Source organism: Thamnophis elegans, chromosome 1 (genome assembly GCF_009769535.1).
Source record: "Thamnophis elegans isolate rThaEle1 chromosome 1, rThaEle1.pri, whole genome shotgun sequence".
Lineage (NCBI taxonomy): Eukaryota > Metazoa > Chordata > Lepidosauria > Squamata > Colubridae > Thamnophis > Thamnophis elegans.
The window spans coordinates 84109811-84127770 of NC_045541.1; positions in this window are offsets into that span (position 1 = coordinate 84109811).

The window sequence follows — 17960 nt, forward strand, 5'->3', positions numbered from 1 at the left end:
CTGAAAGGTAAATAATGGATTTTAAACATATGAAGACACTGCTAGGTCATATTATGAGAAAGAGTTCAGGAGCAGATGCTTGCTCTGAACAGGAAGATTAGTACTGCTAGTTGCATCGTTACATATTTTGAACAATCAAAGCCATGTAAAGTTTCCTTAGGATTAGCATATGGAACTTTGGGATTACTTGAGTATTATATTCAGCGTTCCCCAGCTATATAGCTAATGATGAGGAATGATAGAATGATCCATTATTTAAACAGTCCTACCCTTGTCCTGGAAAGGCTCATTGGTCAGGCTTCTCTGGCAGTCCATTGGTTCTATATCCATTTCTAGGGCACTGTAAGCACTTTAAAGGTAGGATTAAAGGCAGCCTTCTTGGAGCACATTTCAGTAGATAATGAACCCCAGGAACCCATCAGAAGACAGCCTATGAGTGGGGCCCTCAGTCTTTGTTCTATTCCTACAGACATTCTGTTTTCAGAGCCAAAGAAAGAAAGGTAAGTTTTTAGAGCTAGGCAAAGACTTTGAAAAATATGCTCTGCAACATTTATTGCTTAGGATCTGGCTGGCTGAAGAACTGAGCATGTGAAGTTGTCTCTGCATCCCTAAATTCTATCAAGTCCTATCAATTAAAGCAACATTATCTTGTTGGAGCTAAGAAGTCTGTTCTGTTGTATACTTTCCCTCTGGAATGATGCCCTTCAGAGATTCCTGTGTATCTCACCTTACGTTGCTTAAATAATTGTTGTCATAATAAAAAAGGACCAGTTAGAGAATACACACAAAACATCAACAACATCAATAAGCAGAGATTAACACCAAGATTAACATTAAACCAACAATCAGGAAGTAAATAATACCCCAATCAAGGAACTACCAACCCAGACAAATAAGTCAACAGTAAAACAACATCCCAATCAAGGAACCACCAAGACCACTCCCATTAACATTGACAGAACAAGCTATTAGTGTATAAAATGAGAGCAAACTCTTCTTCAGTGTTGGTGAACCCTTTCAGCACTGAGTGCTGAAACAAGAGCACATGTGTGTGTGTGTGAGCGCCAGAAACCAGAAGAGCAGGTCTCCAGCATGTATGTATGTTCCAGGAAGATGAGCTTCCAGTTTCCAGCATGACCTGGTCTTCTGCTTTCTGGCATGCATACACAGGTGAAGACCAGCTGGCCAGCACGCATATGCGTGTGGGAAACTGGAAGCTCAACTTCCTGGCATGCACATGCACACCAGGGAGCTACTTTTCTGGTTTCTGGCATGCGTGCACAAAGACCAATGGGCCGGAAGATCTTTGAACCCAGAAGAACAACAGGCGATATCTGGCATGCCTAAAGAGATGGCTCTATGTGCCACTTCTGGCATGTGAGCCATAGGTTCGCCATCATGGCCATACTTCCTACTAGCACTGATGACATTACCTGTCTATTTTGGTAATGAAACATCTTTTAGAAAAACGAAACCAAGCAACTTCAGAAAGCAGCAAGAATCTCACAGTTCAACCATGAGCTACAAATATTATATCATGAAATGTTGAAGAACGGTCTGTTCTCTCAGCCTTAAAAATGTTGGAACCCTTTTTATTGTGGGTAACTTATAGTTGGTGTTCTGTTGTTCCAGTTAGTTGTGAGTTTTAGATGATAGACAGACAAACAGGAGATAGATAGATAGACAGACAGACAGACAGACAGACATAGTGTTTTTATTTGGAAGCTTCATAGAGTCATCACGGATTTGGGCAGCCTTGAAATTTAATTAAATAAATAATAAATGCTGGAGTACGTCTAAAGCACCACTTGTCAAATCTTTGAAGCAACCATGCTCCAAATTCCTTGTAACAATGCAACTTCTTTAATCTTCAATCTTAAAGAGACCCTTCATATGTGTTCCTGAGCATTATGAAGTGTCTTTTTTGAAAGTTCTGCACAGTTCCCCTAGCTCCATGAATTTGTTCTAAATTCCTAGCAAAAATTGCTCCTTGTGTTAGTTGACATTCATTTCATTTTTAAAGTGGTGTCTCTGGGTCCTCTCTAAAATACTTATAAGTATCTGTGAGGGGAAAAAATTGTGTTTCCCTTAGTGAGTTAATGATCAGCGTGAGTGATGATGTTTGCTTTTCCAAATATATATATATAGTACTTAACAGTGAAATGTCTCATCTAAACTTTATTCTGTAGTCTGAGGGTTCTGAAGGAAAAAAGAAAAGAAACATTGAATTCCTTTGATGATTAACAATTGTACAACAGTCTGAACCCACTCATTTCCTCTACCCTTTTCTCCTTAATAAAATGGTAACAAATAGATGGAAATTCTGAGAACATTTCAATTCTTGCCAACATGAGGTTAGGCTCACACTGATAGTTAAACCCATCACTGAACCCCCACCACTTTTACATGCCAAGATTGTTTCATTTATTTTACTGCATAATAAAAGCATCTTCTTTTTTTCTTTTTCAGGGAGCACCTCTAAAATGGGTAACATGTTTGGGATTTATACTTTCTTCTGGAGGCACACAAGAACTTTTCAGATTTGGAAACCAAAATGCCAATGTTGGTTAAAAATAGGCTTCCTGGTAATACTATCCATCAGCAACAATTTTAAGTGCCTCAGAAAACACACAGAGGGTCAGTTCTTTGGGCCCTTACTGACTAGACCAATAATGAAAGAACCAGAGTGACTTAAAAATAGTTGCTTAATTTTGTGGCAACCATGCTTGTACTTCAAAATGGACTCCATCACAGGCTCTTGAAGCTAGGCAACTGTCCAAAAGCCTTCTTTTCCTATAAAAAAGGGTCCAGAAAAGGAACTAGCTATGGAGCCACAAAATAACCCCTTGCATGGGTGGTTACTGCATTGGCAGCTGGTTAAAGAGTCTAGTCAGGTGGGTAATGAATTACTCTATAGGGGTTCAGCCCATTCCCAAATGAAGTCTCCTCAGCAGAAACCCAACCATTGCTTGCTGGCACAATTGCTTTAGTCAATTAGATACTACTACAGTTAGATCCTAACAAATTGAAATCATCTGGATGGATTGGCAGTAATAAAAGAAGCTGACTTTTGTTTTATTTCTGCTTTCAACATAGCAACCAAACCATCACAGTGACCTTTGTGAGTGGCCTCAGCCAGTATTACATCTGTTCTTCTCTGCCCTCTATCAAAGAACAGGATTGGAGGGGGGGCATGATAACTGTTTTCTAGTAGTTGAGGGGCTGTCACAGAGAAAAAAGGGGATTGAGTGATGCGTTGAATGTCTTCAAGCAGCTATGTTAATGTTAACCATCTCCTGCTAAGAAACCTAGTGGGTAAACAGCAGAGTGGGTAAGATCCAGTACTGCCTTTGAAGGAGATGGGTTGCTGATCTGTAATGGATCCTTTGTAAGCATCCACTGGCTGCTATGAATTTTGTGTAGCAATGCCTGTATCACTGATAATAATGAGAGTAGGGCATTGCAATTTCTCCATAGGCACCTTGTAAATGTACTAGCAGCAGTGATGTGCAGTCAGGGGAGGCAGGGCCTCACTACTGTCATCATGAAAATAAAAAAAATAAAAGGAAAAAGGCTGAGGTAGTTGCTGCCAGTCACAGTGGATGACTCTGCTTAGTGCTTAACTGTTTAAAAGAGCCTCTTAAAAAGTGCCCTCTGCAGGAGGAGGCGAGAGAACCACGTGCCTCATTTAGTCTATCTTTATGATCACTTATACATAGAGCGGAATGGCGGACACGGCGGCAGAGCTTTAAAGCCCCGGCACCGTGTCCGACATAGAGCAGGACGTGTCCCGCTCTATAGCAGACACGGCGCCAGGGCGTCCGAACGCCCTGCCACTGTGTCCGACATAGGGCAGCTTTGGCCCACTTGCCTCACCAGCCATAAACCTCACCGCACGTCACTGACTAGCAGAGATCGTTCAAGATGCAGATGTAAAATATTCACCACTCTGATATTGCCAAAAGCTGTCATGTTTTAATTGATGCTGCATAGTGCATTAACAAATGGTGCTTCCCTCCTTCTGTATCAGAATCATTGAAATTAGACAACTTTAACAAATTTTAATGAATGAATAGATAAGAGGTGGTGGGTGGGTAGAGAGAGACAGAAAGACAGAAAGACAGAAAGGTGTTTATTCTTAATTGGTTTCCTACTGCTTTGACTCAATTAAATCAAGTTTGCTAAGTTCTAAGTTCATGGGATTCCGTCTGTTTATTTAGGAAGTCCGCTAACAACCCTGGTTGAGGTACAAGGACAGCGCAATGCTCTCATCCCTGGCAGAGTCCTGCAATTCATAGAATGGTTCCACTGAGATTCCTGGATCCATCCGGGAAAAAAAGTGTTGCATTTTCACTGTACTTCTGCTGGCTATGTCAAGAGCTCCAGCCAAAAGGAAATGATCCTAAATCAGTCCTACTGGCTTCTTATAGCTATTAGCATCCATGCTGCTTGGAGCCAGCTTTTTCAATCAGCTGCATTGTTTTACCTTGGCTAACCACAAGCTTGCCATTTGCCTGCCCTGGATCTCATGAGAATATAGCAACACTCATCTCACACATTTCCCCATCCCCCCCCCTCTTTTTAAATTGTGCTGCCACTAGCAATATGAAAGTGGGGAGAGAATGAGCTCAGCGTGCCAGCAAAAAACACAGCAGTTTACACATGGCCTCAAGTGTACATTGGCTGAAAAGGGAAAGCTGGCTAAAAATGAAATTGTCAGCCCTACTAAGAGAATGAAATCTAATTTGCCTCAGGAGAGAAGAGAAGCCTCCCTGCCTGGTTCTCCAGTAGCAGCCTAAATTCCTGATCAGAGCGCAGCCAAGACATTTACCGAGAAATGAAGTGTTCGAGCCTTCCTAATTGTATTTAGATGTTTCAAGTGGGGGCAGTTCCCCCTCCAAAGCAACTTGTATAAACAAGAAGTGCACATGTTCAGCTGCTGTATGTTCCTTGGCTCTTTTTTTTTTTTGCTCTTGTTTGCTTTCTGTCTATAATAACCGTTTCCCTCCTTTACAACTCCTCTATTACAGAAAATACAAGGACTAAACTTTGTTCCAGCTTTCAGCTTTGTCATTTTTTTGTTATCTGTGCTGTTACAGAAACATTACTTTTAATAAAGGACCGTTAAGATAATTAATTTAACAGCTGGAACAGAAAAGCGTATGATGGGCCAGAATACACAGTTGTAGATGATTGGTGGGAGAGTGGTGGGCATGAATCAATCTACATTATGATTGGTTGCTGGGCGCAAATGGGGAGTTTCCTTTTTTCCCACCATTTTCTTCTGTGTGCTCTATATGCTGTTCTGTGATTTACACTCATGATTTACCTCATGATGGAGTGATGTGCCTGATTACCCCAGGGGTGTCAAACTCAGGGGTCCTGGACTGGATCAGCCTGCAGGGTGCTTAGATCTGACCCATGGGGCCACCTTGGAAACAGCAAAGGACAGGCCTGTGGTACCTCTGCCAGCAGAAATGGAACTTGGGAAGGCTGGGCACTGCCCTCCCCAGCTCCATTTTAGGCTGTGACAGCCTCTTGCAATCCTCTGCCAGTGAAAACAAAGTTTAGGAGGGCCATGCCCCATTTTCACTGGCAGAGTGCTCGGGCCACCAGAGGTGCCCCGACACAAGTGACCTTGAGCTGGCCACACCCACCCTGGCCACACCCATCTGCCCCCCCCCCCCAAGCTCACACACAACCCTGATGTGATCCTCAATGAAATCGAGTTCCATTGTCCATGTGGCCCTGGATTATATAGATGCTAAATATATTTATTTATATAAAACTACAAGTTTATGTCAGCATCTCTGACTCCACTTTGACTGGCTGCGCAATTCCCTGACAATTGCATCTCCCTAAATACTACAATTTCCTCTGTCCATGTATAGATGGCTTTATGAAAAATAGATGCAAACATGTGTCTCCAAACTTCCTAACCCAAATACCCATCTAAATGAGAGTTCTAGCAGCTGAGTAAATAGATGTGTACCTATTACATTAATTATTTAGTTCGGCATCCCCCAACCTTTTGGACACCAGGGACTGGTTCCATGGAGACAGGTTATTTTTTGTGGACAGGAGGAAACATTGTTTCATGTACTGCCTGCATCCCATGGATGGGTCTTTACTTCTTTGCACTGCCTGGTTTCTGGCAAGCCATGGACAGGTGCCAGATCTGTGATTTAGTTGATTGCACCATTTTTCTATAATTCTTTATGAAAGCCTTATTTTGTACTGATTCTCAAAGTCTCCTGCACCTCTATAATTTTATCATGTGGGTTCTATTACTTTGTTATCAAATCTTATTTTTTTCCAGAAAGAATAATTCTAGGTAAATCTTACTTTTTTATTAATTTATATTTGCATGAATTCCAGTGTGGCCTATTTAAAATTGTTTGTATATGACATTTCTGTTACAAAGCCACCAAAGCACTTAACAATAAATAAAAAATAAATAAAGCAGCAAAATCATGAAAGCCAGCAATGAAACATGATATTTTGTTTTAAAATAATAAAGCATTAAGGGTGATAAAAATATGACTTAACATTTCCTATAAAAAAGATAGTAAAACCAAAATGAATATATTCTGCACTTTAGAAGTGATGCAGGAGGAAATTCTTTCCAAAAAATAAGCCTCAGTGAGAGCAATGTCTTTAGAAGGCTAATACTTTATAAAAACTAGACATGTTCAAAGCGAAAGGGGCTTTAGTTAACCCGTAAAACAGATTAGCGAGTAGTCCTTTCAGTAATAACATAATGCAATCTTAATATTATGTACTAGTTACCAGCTCAGTTGCTGCATTTTGCAGCAGCTGTAATAATCTAATCATGAAGAAATCATGCTGTAAATATGTAGTGCCAAATCAGTGTATCAACCCTAAAATTGTCATAGTTGACACATTATACTGAGGGGTGGGAATCTGTCTAGATCAGGGGCATCAAACTTGCATCATCACGGCATCATCATGTAACATATCAGGACTTGCCCCCCTCTTTGCTAAACCAGGTGGGGACATGGCACATGGCACATCTGGCCCGTGGGCCACGAGTTTGACACCCCAGCTCTAGATTATAATTCCTGCAAGTCCCTGATAGCAATGCCAGTGATAAAATGTTCTGGGAATGGTAGTACTAAATACTTATTTATGACACTGGATCAAGAAGTATTCCCAATTATAAACCAACCTTTTTAGGGAAATACAAGACCCCAATGTGCTTTTCTGGCAATCACCTTTCCTCCAGTCAGTTATTGAAACTAGCTAATATTCTATAGTATTGGCTGCCTCCTTGCTATCAGATAGGCTGAGAGCTAGGTATTGCAAGAGCAAGGCCAAATATTTTCCTTATTAAATTCAAAGCATATACTTTTCAACTCCAGATTGCTGAAGGGCTAAGAGTATATAATGTTCTGGGCTGGTCTAGACAAGCATTGGGGCCAGGAAAACTCCAAATGAAGAATTTGATCTGATGCTATCTAACGCTGGACTGCAGCGTTTTAAATCCCTGGTTTGAAATCCCTATGAACCCCCACTTTCCATGCATTGCCTAAAGCGATGGGATTGAGGCATGCAGTCTTGCCTATTATTTTTATCTGCATTGAAGGGCTTGGTTGTTTTTGCTTGCAGTAGTTGTTGTTTTGAAGTGCTGTATAAATAATACATAATTATATATATTAAAAAGAGAAGGGTTTTTTTAAAAGTTAACCTGGCATTCTCTGGTATGAAAACACATAAAAATTAAAGTGAACCAAATCAAAAGCAACTTGAATGTGAGCAGTTCATATGTTGTGGAGCATATGTTTTATTTTCAAGAGTTTTAGGTTGCATTTCATTTCATGGCATTGCTAAGAAAAATGCAGGGGGGATTTTGCCCAAAACTCTGCACTGTGACCATAGACAATACAGTACAGAGCTAGGTGGATTAGGTAACAGCCTGATTGGTATAAGGCAGTTTGCTGTGTACATATGTGCATCCATATCACACTTTGTAACTCCATTCAAAAGGAGAACATTTGCTTTAGGATGTATAGTAATTGTCAGCCATCAAAAAGGACTTAAAAGAAATGCCTTCATGCAGCAAATGATGAACACCTGGCCGAAAGCTTCAGGAGACAGCAGAGCTTCAAGAAGCTATAACCATCAGCACTTTAATAAACATTTCAGAAACTTCTGAAGGAAAAAAAGCATTAGGTTGTACAACTAAAAGAAATGTGTATAAAAATTGAGTATCACAAAATATGGTTAGTTATGACATTAGGACATTTTGCATCTACACCATATGTCTGTTTTACACATATGTATTGTATGTGTGCAATTTGTTGAGGGCAATCTATCAGATGTATGTGAAGGTGTTCCTTAAAGAAAAGCTAAGTAAATTGACTATTTTCATCCTCTGCTTAAAAGCATATTTTGGCACTACTGTATCCCATCAAAGAGCAAAAGAACTAATTCTAAAACTAAACTTTTAACAACATGAATATTGATGCATTTCCTGCTGAGTGTTTCCCCAACTGAAGACATTGCTGAATTACATACATCATATTTTAGTTAATTTGAAATAAATTGGCACTTATTTGCTTTGATCTAAGCATGGCATACCCATCATAGTTTTTACATATGCACTTTACTTTGTGCTATGTATAATTAAAATATCTGCTTTCAACCTGCTGCTTTCTAGGTGTATAAGAGCTGCAACTTCCAACATTCTCAATAGGAGAGTCATGAATCATGTCAATTAAGCACAATGGAGGTTGCAGGGTAGCACACCTCCAGGAAACTAGGCTAGGAAAAGCTTATGTATCTCTTGTACTTTGACTTCTTCAGAAGAAATGTGATGAAGACCAAATACATACTCTCCTATTTTATTTGGAAAGGGAAATGTTTATTAAAAAATATTTATTTTTGAAGAGAGAGAGGGAAAAAAGGTTGGGTTTTTTTTGTATATTTTAGTTAATTCCATCAACTGTAGGCCAATAGCTATACAGGAATGCCGATTCAGAAATTATTTGGGCCATTTCATTAACAAGAAAATGTTTATGCAATCCACCACTTTAATAGCTCTGTGTAGTTTACAAAGATACAATAAAAACATTTATAAAAATATTAAAAGCATAATATAGAGACACTACCTGGGTAAGTAAAATTATTTTAAGGCTTTTTCTAAACTTTAGATAAAGGCAACTTACTCAATTCCAAGAGTAAGACTTGGAATTAAAGACTTTGAGCTGAAATTCTCCATCAAGACAATTACTGTTATTCAAATATTATTGTTGATGTTATCATGTTCTATGTAATTACATATATAGTACTACTTATGATGGTCCATCATTTATTTTATTCAAAACATTGGGTTTCTTCCATCCCATTTAATCTTTATAAAAGCAGAGACCATACTGGAATAGCTGTGTTATTCTTCTGGATATCCCATGATAAAAGCAATACACAGTGGCCGTGTTCTCATAATTATTTTGCAAAAAAAGATTAGAAAAGCATAATTTACCCTCCATCTCACATAAATACATGTATCTAGAAAGCATAGTCTGGACTGATATGAATACTACATGGTTTATCCATTACTTGCAAGATAGGAATACTATTTTACTACTTCAGGGTAATTTTTTTCTACTCACACAGCCAACATTTCCTGCATGTCATGGATTAAATCACAATCCTTATTAATGTATTATGTTAGCTGACATTCTTGTAGTGTGGCTACTCTTCATGTGGTTACAGAAATATGGAATAAAATTTGCCCCAGAGAGATTGAGTTAGGGTCATTTCCTCCTGGTCATCCTTTCCATACAACACATAGAAGCAAGATTTCATCAATGCATGGAGAAGAGGTTGCATTCTAATGCACACTGAAACAACAAAGTTATTTAAATAGGGTTGGACCTGGTTGACATCTGAACAGGAGACCACCAGGCTAATTGGAAAACAAATCTTTCTAAGAGAAGGCAAACCTTTTCAACATTGTTCCCAAGAAAACAGTGTTGGTGTTCATATAATGCTTAAGACCTAAGTTCAACTTAACAGAAACTATTTTCTTATCCTGCCAGTGGTTCATCAGTAATAATAGATTTCTAGTGCTGTTATGATAGGCAAGAGGCTGATAGTAATACTTCATTGGGGATATATGTTAAAGCATAATTGGAATCATATTTGGGCTGTTTCCGTATGTTCCTTTAAGCTTCAGTATGGAATAAAAGTCTGTTAAATTGCATGACCTCATAGACTATATTTCATGGTTCTAATTGAAATGTGGTTAAAATCATTTTGTATTTAAACAATTCCAAACATTTCAACAGTGTAAAAAAAGAGCAGCTTAAAAGAAGGTCTATATTTTTTTGTTTCCTCTGGGTGTATTCATAAAATGCAAACCTACACAAAGCATTCATCATTAATTAATACTAGCACTATAACCTATATAAAACAATTAAAAGCATTTAGAGATCTTAAAGGAGCTATTACTGCTGTCTTGAACCTTTCAAATATATACTCCCCAAAGGACAAAAAGTCATCCATTAATATGTATTATTACTTTTCAGAGCAGGCAGTATAAGTGTACATAAGAGTGCTGAGGTCTGTGAATTTGGGAGCATTTATAGGTAATAGACAATCTGTTGTTGCCTTGCATTTTTAAGTGCAATATCTTCTAAAGACCAAAAAGCATAATTAATTCATTTCTACATATGGTATGGTAAATTGTATTTTATATCTATAAATTCATGCAGATACATGCACTCACACATACATAACACATACCCTTTCTTGAATATGGTTCTTAGGAAATTTTAGACAATCCTGGCAAGAGGCAACCAAATGGGCTTTTAAGAAGGATTCCCTCCCCCACTCTAAACAGCAATTCTGCTATGATAAATTTGGGCTGCACTGGATAAATGGGACAGTAAAAACAACCCCTGATTGTTGTTCCTGGGTCATCTTTCATTTCAATAAAGAAATATTTCTCACAAAATGGGTGCAAGATTTTAAAAAATCCGACTAATATGAAGGGGATGTGTGTGTGTGTGTGTGTGTGTGTGTGTGTGTGTGTTGTTTTTAGTTTATCCTACTTTAAGATGTCTAACCAAGAAATCTTACATTCCATAGCTTTAATGAGTCTGATATGAAAAGACATGGTGCACAGGTTTGGGACCACAAGGAAATGACTGGCTCCTTTGGAAATGTATTAAGTGTAGTCAGTTTGCTTTCTGTAAATGAAATAAAAGAAGTACTTAAAAAAATTCCATTCTTCTCCATGATCAGTCTATTGTCACATCCATTTGGCATTCATTATATGCTAGCCCCAGGCGCCTCCAGTCTTGTACTCAGGCCAGCAGTAATTTGGTTTATAGAGATCATATGGCAAGGAAACAGACCTTGAAAGACAGAACTCTAAGAAGCATATTTGATGAATTTCCTATGATTTGAGCCTGGGTTTATTCTTTCCTGTTGTGGAACAGACACTCTACAGCACACCGCTGAGGCCCGATGCGCCTGAATGAGGGCCAATTAGATGACAATGTGTGCACTGTTTTTTCGCACATCTCGGATTGCATTTCCTATCAGGGAGAAGGAGGACCATGGGGCGGGAGAGAAAAGAGCCTTGTATGGGATCCAAACCTGGGCAGGAAACCACACAGAGTGAAGGTTGCCTTTGTCATTAACAATTAATGTAACCACGAAAGCTGGAAAAATACTTGTCTTCTATGAATAGGAGCAATACAACTGGAGCCCTTAGTCTCCTATCTTTCTGTGCTCATACACGATAAGGGCTCAGGCAATAACACTTCCATGGCCCTTGCAAATAAGTCTTCCAGAAACTCCTGGTTTTTCTAGCAGTTTGAATAGGGAGGGTTAAGTAAAGGCTCATTTGGCTGTAAGTTTGCAAACTTTCAAAGCCTCTTTTGTTTGCCTTTTCATAAATCTCAGAGTATAATTTTCTAGTTCTCATGAACCACAATCCCAAGAAATGTGATAATAATATTTCATGTGCAATGGGACATGCTCTAATGGCAAAACTTTTTTTTAATGGCAGAGAGTTTTATTAAGCAGTTTGATATGTATATGTATATGGAAGAGGTAATAAAATATGGATGTCCTCCTGATATTGTACAAGCCTTTAAACAAGCACTTGCCTAAATAGTTCATTGAAAAATAGACAACGCCGCATTCAAACCTGGTTGCTAGTCACTTTAAATGTGGGGTGGCATGTTGTATATGCCAGTGGTGCTTCTGGATATCAATACTACATTTCAAAACCACAGCAGGAGGATAAAAATGGCATGTTTTCAGTGGCTGACGTATCATCAGAAAATAAGTATATCTGATAAAACATGAAAAGGAATTTGAGAGTAACACTCTAGGATTAAAGGTTATCCCATACATGCTTTATATGCGCTAAAGTTTGTGTGAAATCAAAAATCCACAATAGACTCCAGCATTTTTGTCGAATCATAATTGAATCCCATGGAATGCACTGTGTCTTTGTTTCAAGTAAATATTCTGAAAAGATGATTTTGGGCAAGCTGTTCATGAATCCGTCTTAGAAAGTACATGATATGTGATCATAGTTAACTAGTCTTGCATGCTGGTTATTTCACATCTAAATTGTGGAACTGAAAGCAAGTTCTGAATTTGAATCTTGACTCAATTTAGCCCTAATGATGATCTAAATATTAGTGGCATCCTTTTAAATACAGTAAAATTCACTGGGTATGTATTTGTGTGTATGTCTCTGTGTGTGTGTGTGTGTGTGTGTGTGTGTCTGTGTGTGTCTGTGTGTGTCTCTCTCTCTCTGTGTGTCCGTGTGTATGTATGTCTCTCTCTCTCTCTCTCTCTCTCTCTCTGTGTGTATGTGTGTGTCTGTGAAAGAAGCTTTAGTACTTTCAAAGTAGGACTTCTCTTTCTGGCACTTAAAGATATATAGTATCTTTACAACAGGGTGTCAAATTGGTGGCCCACATACTGGATGTGTCACATGGATGTGTCACATGACACTGCAAGTTTGACACCCATGCTATATGATGTTACCTTCTATTGGTGAATATTGGTTGACCTCCTATGTTGGTTCTGATTGGCCATTTAAAATTTTGGGACTCCTGAATGTAAAGTATATGCAGTCAGTGCCCATATACTATTGTCTCTCCCCTAATTTCATTGGGAAATAGATCAGGCTTGAACAGGTATGAGTTTCTCTTATTCCACCCCTGTTTGAGTCTGCAATCCTCAAAGTATGCAAATTAAATTCAAGGTTGACTCAGCCTTCCATCCTTCTGAGGTCAGTAAATGAGGACTCAGATTGTTGCGGGCAATATGCTGACTCTGTACACCACTTAGAGAGGGCTCTAAAGCACTGTGAAGTGGTATATAAGTCTAAGCGCTATTGCTATTGCTATAAACATTATGACAAAGTTGCAGGGCAATTCAAGTTGCTTAAAAAAAACCCCCAATGATCTGCATTCCAGATCCATCTGTCACCCACATATACATCAGTACACATTGTCACATGCTCATACTTCTCTTTATGATTTCTTATATAACATATAATGCCACTTTAATTAACGTGACCAAAATGTCATCAAGTAGTTTAATGCTCTTTAATGTTCTTGTATCATTTACATTTTCTGAACAGTGTGGAAATGAATTCCATGTGTGGGCTCCCTAACATCAAAAAAAAACTTTGACAGGCTATTTAGAGGTGCTCCTTCACATTCCATTAGTGTGTACAATGTCAGGTTGGCAGGACTCAAAGCTAGGCAACTCAGCGCTCCGTCTTTGCTCCAGCCACTGCCGAATGCAACAGATCACTCACACTCCAAAACTCCAACTCAATCTTGGCATATCTTGGCCTGGACAGAACCTGAAGGCTCCAGAAGAAGTGTGAACCTAAATAGAATCCGAGAAATGAAATGGAAAGAAGAAGAAGGAAAATCAAAATGTTTTCCCATTATGTATGACAACCACTTTTTTCATCACATGGCTAACAGATTTGTGACAGGCCATCTCAGTCTTATATTTTAATTGCATTATGCACGCACACACATGCATCTTTGGCTCAAGGAATTTTTGAAATTTGTAGCATACAAACTATATTAGTAAACACATGTTTGTGTGATGCATGTGCTCTTAGCTCTCTTTTATCTAGCAGCGCTGTTCCCAGCCTTTAACAAGGTTTAGGTTTATTCGATTTATATGCCGCCCTTCTCCCAAGGACTCAGGGCGGCGTACAACATTAAAAGAAACATATAATACAAAAGTTAAGAAGAAATTAAACAGGATATCCCAAACCCAATTAAAATTGACAATGACACATTTTTTTAAAAAGAATTAAAATTAAAATTAACAGTAATCAATAATTGATTTGTTTTGTTCAGGCCAGGCTGGCTTGCTGGAAAAGCCAACTTTTAGGGCGCGTCGAAGGACTGGAGGTTGGGGAGTATACAAAGCTCCGGGGGCAGCTCATTCCAGAGGGAATCCACTCCCACAGAGAAGACTCTCCCCCTGGGGGTTACTAGCCGACACTGTCTGGCCGACGGCAACCCTGAGGAGCCAACAACTTGGTAGAATGTCACATGTGCAAAAGTACAATTGTTATGTCCAAAATTCTACATCAATTTGTCTGCCACTATTTATTTATTCCATTAAATTTATTATAGTTGCCCAAACTCTTGGGTGGCTTACAAAATATTGTGGATTACTAACTTAAAACAATTAAAACATAGACAAAACAAAAGAAGAGACCTTGGACTAAAAACAAACAAAGCATCCAGCACATTTGCTCCAGGGTCCCGGAGTTTCAGGCTGGGTGCAAAATGCTTTTTAGAACAGAAGTCACCATTTGTATCTTCAAGGACCCTTGCAACAGAAAGGGAATCGTGACACTTCCTGAAGAATGTGGGCAAACACAATTGAGTTTCACCAATGACTTATTTTCTCATAGAAAGATCAAAAGTAATGACCAAACCCATTCCTTCATTCATTGAATTTTAATGCCACCAACTTTTTACAGACTCATGGTGACTGACAGTAAAATTAAAACACTGATTATAGGACATAAATATATAAATAATCAAACAGGTGCAATGGGTTTAAAACAACATTAACACCACAACATGAAAATATCCACTGTAAGGCAAATAACACCAACCTCATAAAATTGAAACAAATTAATTTGAAATTAATAGCTTCTCACACAATAGCATAAAAGAAAAGAGGACAATTAACACCAACATGACATCTACCCCCAAATGCCCTCCCAAATAATTCAATTTTTAATATTTTACAAAAGGCTGCTACACTAGGGACAAGACTGGCATTCAAAGGAAGGCTGCTTTGAGCCAAGGTGGTGCAGTGGTTAGAGTGCAGTACTGGAGGCTATTTCAGCTGACTGCTACTGCATTTCAGCAGTTCAAATCTCACCAGCTCAAGGTTGACTCATCCTTCCATCCTTCCGAGGTGGGTAAATGAAGACCCAGATTATTGGGGGCAATATGTTGACTCTGTAAACCGCTTAGAGAGGTCTATAAACACTATGAAGTCTAAGTGCTATTGCTATTGGTTCTTAATCTTGGCGCCATTACAGGAAGACATCTTCTTTTTGCTTCACACCCTCTGATCTCATGAAAAAAGTGGGATACCCAAAGGCTTCTCCCACAATGAGCATATCAGACAAATCCATTCTATTTGGAAAAGGTGGTCTCATAGGGTTGTTTGGCACCAAGCCAGTAGGGCTTTGTAGGTCCAAGTGCTTGGAAGCCTACTTGTAAACATTGCAGGCTTTAAGGACAAATAAATGATATGCCGCAGGAAGTTATACCTGACATCAGAGTAGTCCATTGCATTTTGTACCAATTGAAGCTTTTGGGTGATCTTCAGAGATGGTTCCCCAGGAGCACATAATAGTAATCTAATTGTGTGGTGATAATTACATGCTTACTGCGTGAGAATTTACCAAAAACCATAAATATCCTGCTAGAAACCAAGTGGAAAGGGCTGCCTACAGCCATAGGACTGACTCAGATATCCCACTGTAAGAGAAAAATTGTTCAGACAACTGTGTGAGACTATCAACCATCTCCTGCTTGTTTAAGGCCAGATGCTATTTAGCTCAACTATTTTATCCATAAGGATATATGATAATGAACAATAACTAAAAACAAGGTATGGAAAGTAGACAGAGTAGGGGTCCTGAAATTATTTTCCACTCCTTAATAATATTCCTGCTCTGGGCCATCTAATTGGGAACAAGGAGGAAGGCCTGGTATAGCTGCCAATGCTACCCCTATAGAGATGTACTGGGGGAAAATTTTACATATAGAACTAAAGTCTGCAGAATCCAAAGAAATTTCAAATCCAAAAGATAATTGTTTGTGTACATACAGCTAGTTTTTGAATTGTAAATTAGTTTTCAAATATGAACCAAGGAAGAACAGAGAACAATCTTTTGTATGGGTGACAAAACAAACACCAAAACAATTGCCCTCAACCTATAGGAACACAGGACACTCAAGATCAAGGGAAGTGCTCTGGACTGCACTGGTGAGGCTATATTTGGAATACTGCATCCAGTTCTGGTCAGCACAATACAAAAAAGAACTGAGCCTCTAGAAAGAGGGCAGAGAAGAGCATTAAAGATGATAAGAGATCTAAAAGTTGGATCCCATGAATAACGGCTATAAGAACTTGGTATGTTAATTTAATGGAAAAGATTCAGATAAGACAGAGGGGGAAACATGATAGCAGTCTTCCAATATTGAAGGGCTGCCCCAAGGAAGAGAGAAGCACTTCATTCTTTATAGCACTGAAGGTAGGATAAGAAGCAATGGGTAGAAGCAACAACAATCAGTCAATCAGATAAGTCATTGAACTCCTGCCTTGGGGTGGGGCGGGTTGAGGTTGAACTAGAAGATCTCCAAGATCCCTTCCAAGATTCCATGATTATTCTACAATTCTGATGATTTTATAATTCTAAGATGATTCTATGAATCTGTGATACATTGTATTTTTTGGCTTTGCTGGCCTAGCCAATTTTGAATGGCAAAGTTAATTTCCTTCATTCACAAAATTGTCTTATATAAAGCAGCAGACAAACTTTCAAGGACCACAAGATTATTCTTTCAAAACAATGGAACAGCAGAATGGATAAGCTGGAGATGATTTGCACACAAAGTTGGGTGGACTGGGGTTTTTAGAATGTCGGTTCTCAAGGTAGGTTAAAAGTAAATGAAAACCTACATGCTCATTTTTTTTTTTTTTTTTGTAGAAATAATCAACATTTATGTGAAATTGTGCTTTCATTTTTTGATGATTTTTTTTTCATTTTTGATGAAATTTTGTGGTATAGTTTGTGGGGGAGTTTTGAACTATTGCAAAAATGAATTTAAGCACTCTTGCAGACCACAGAACTTTTAATTCATTTTAGTAGGAATAGATTTTTGTTAAACAAATTTCTTATTTATTGTCAGGGGAAAAAAACATGAAACATGTAAATTAACAACTTTATGAAAGACTGTAAATAATAGTATTTTTTCATCTGTGATAACTGTCAATCGTTATTTAATTATTCATTATATTTTGTCAACATATTTAAATTGCAATTTTGCTTCATTTTTCTTACATTTAGTAATGCATTAAATGTCTCAGAGACGTGCAAAATATGCACTGATTAATCAGATTATATCATCAAAATCATTACTGAATCAGTTATAATACCTCCGTTTCAAACAGAGGTGCCAGTTGCATTTACAATATTCAGATACTGACAATATGATAACATGTTAGTGCTACACTTCTTGGGTGGTTGAGTGAGTTGGGGAATATATATTTTTTTGTTTTTATTAGACAAGAGAGCCTTATGATGGCTGAAGAGAAGCTAAAGTAGCTTCATCTCTCATTAGGGCAATCTTTACAAAAACAATTTTGCCATCATTTATATGCAGAGCTTTGCTGGAACACAA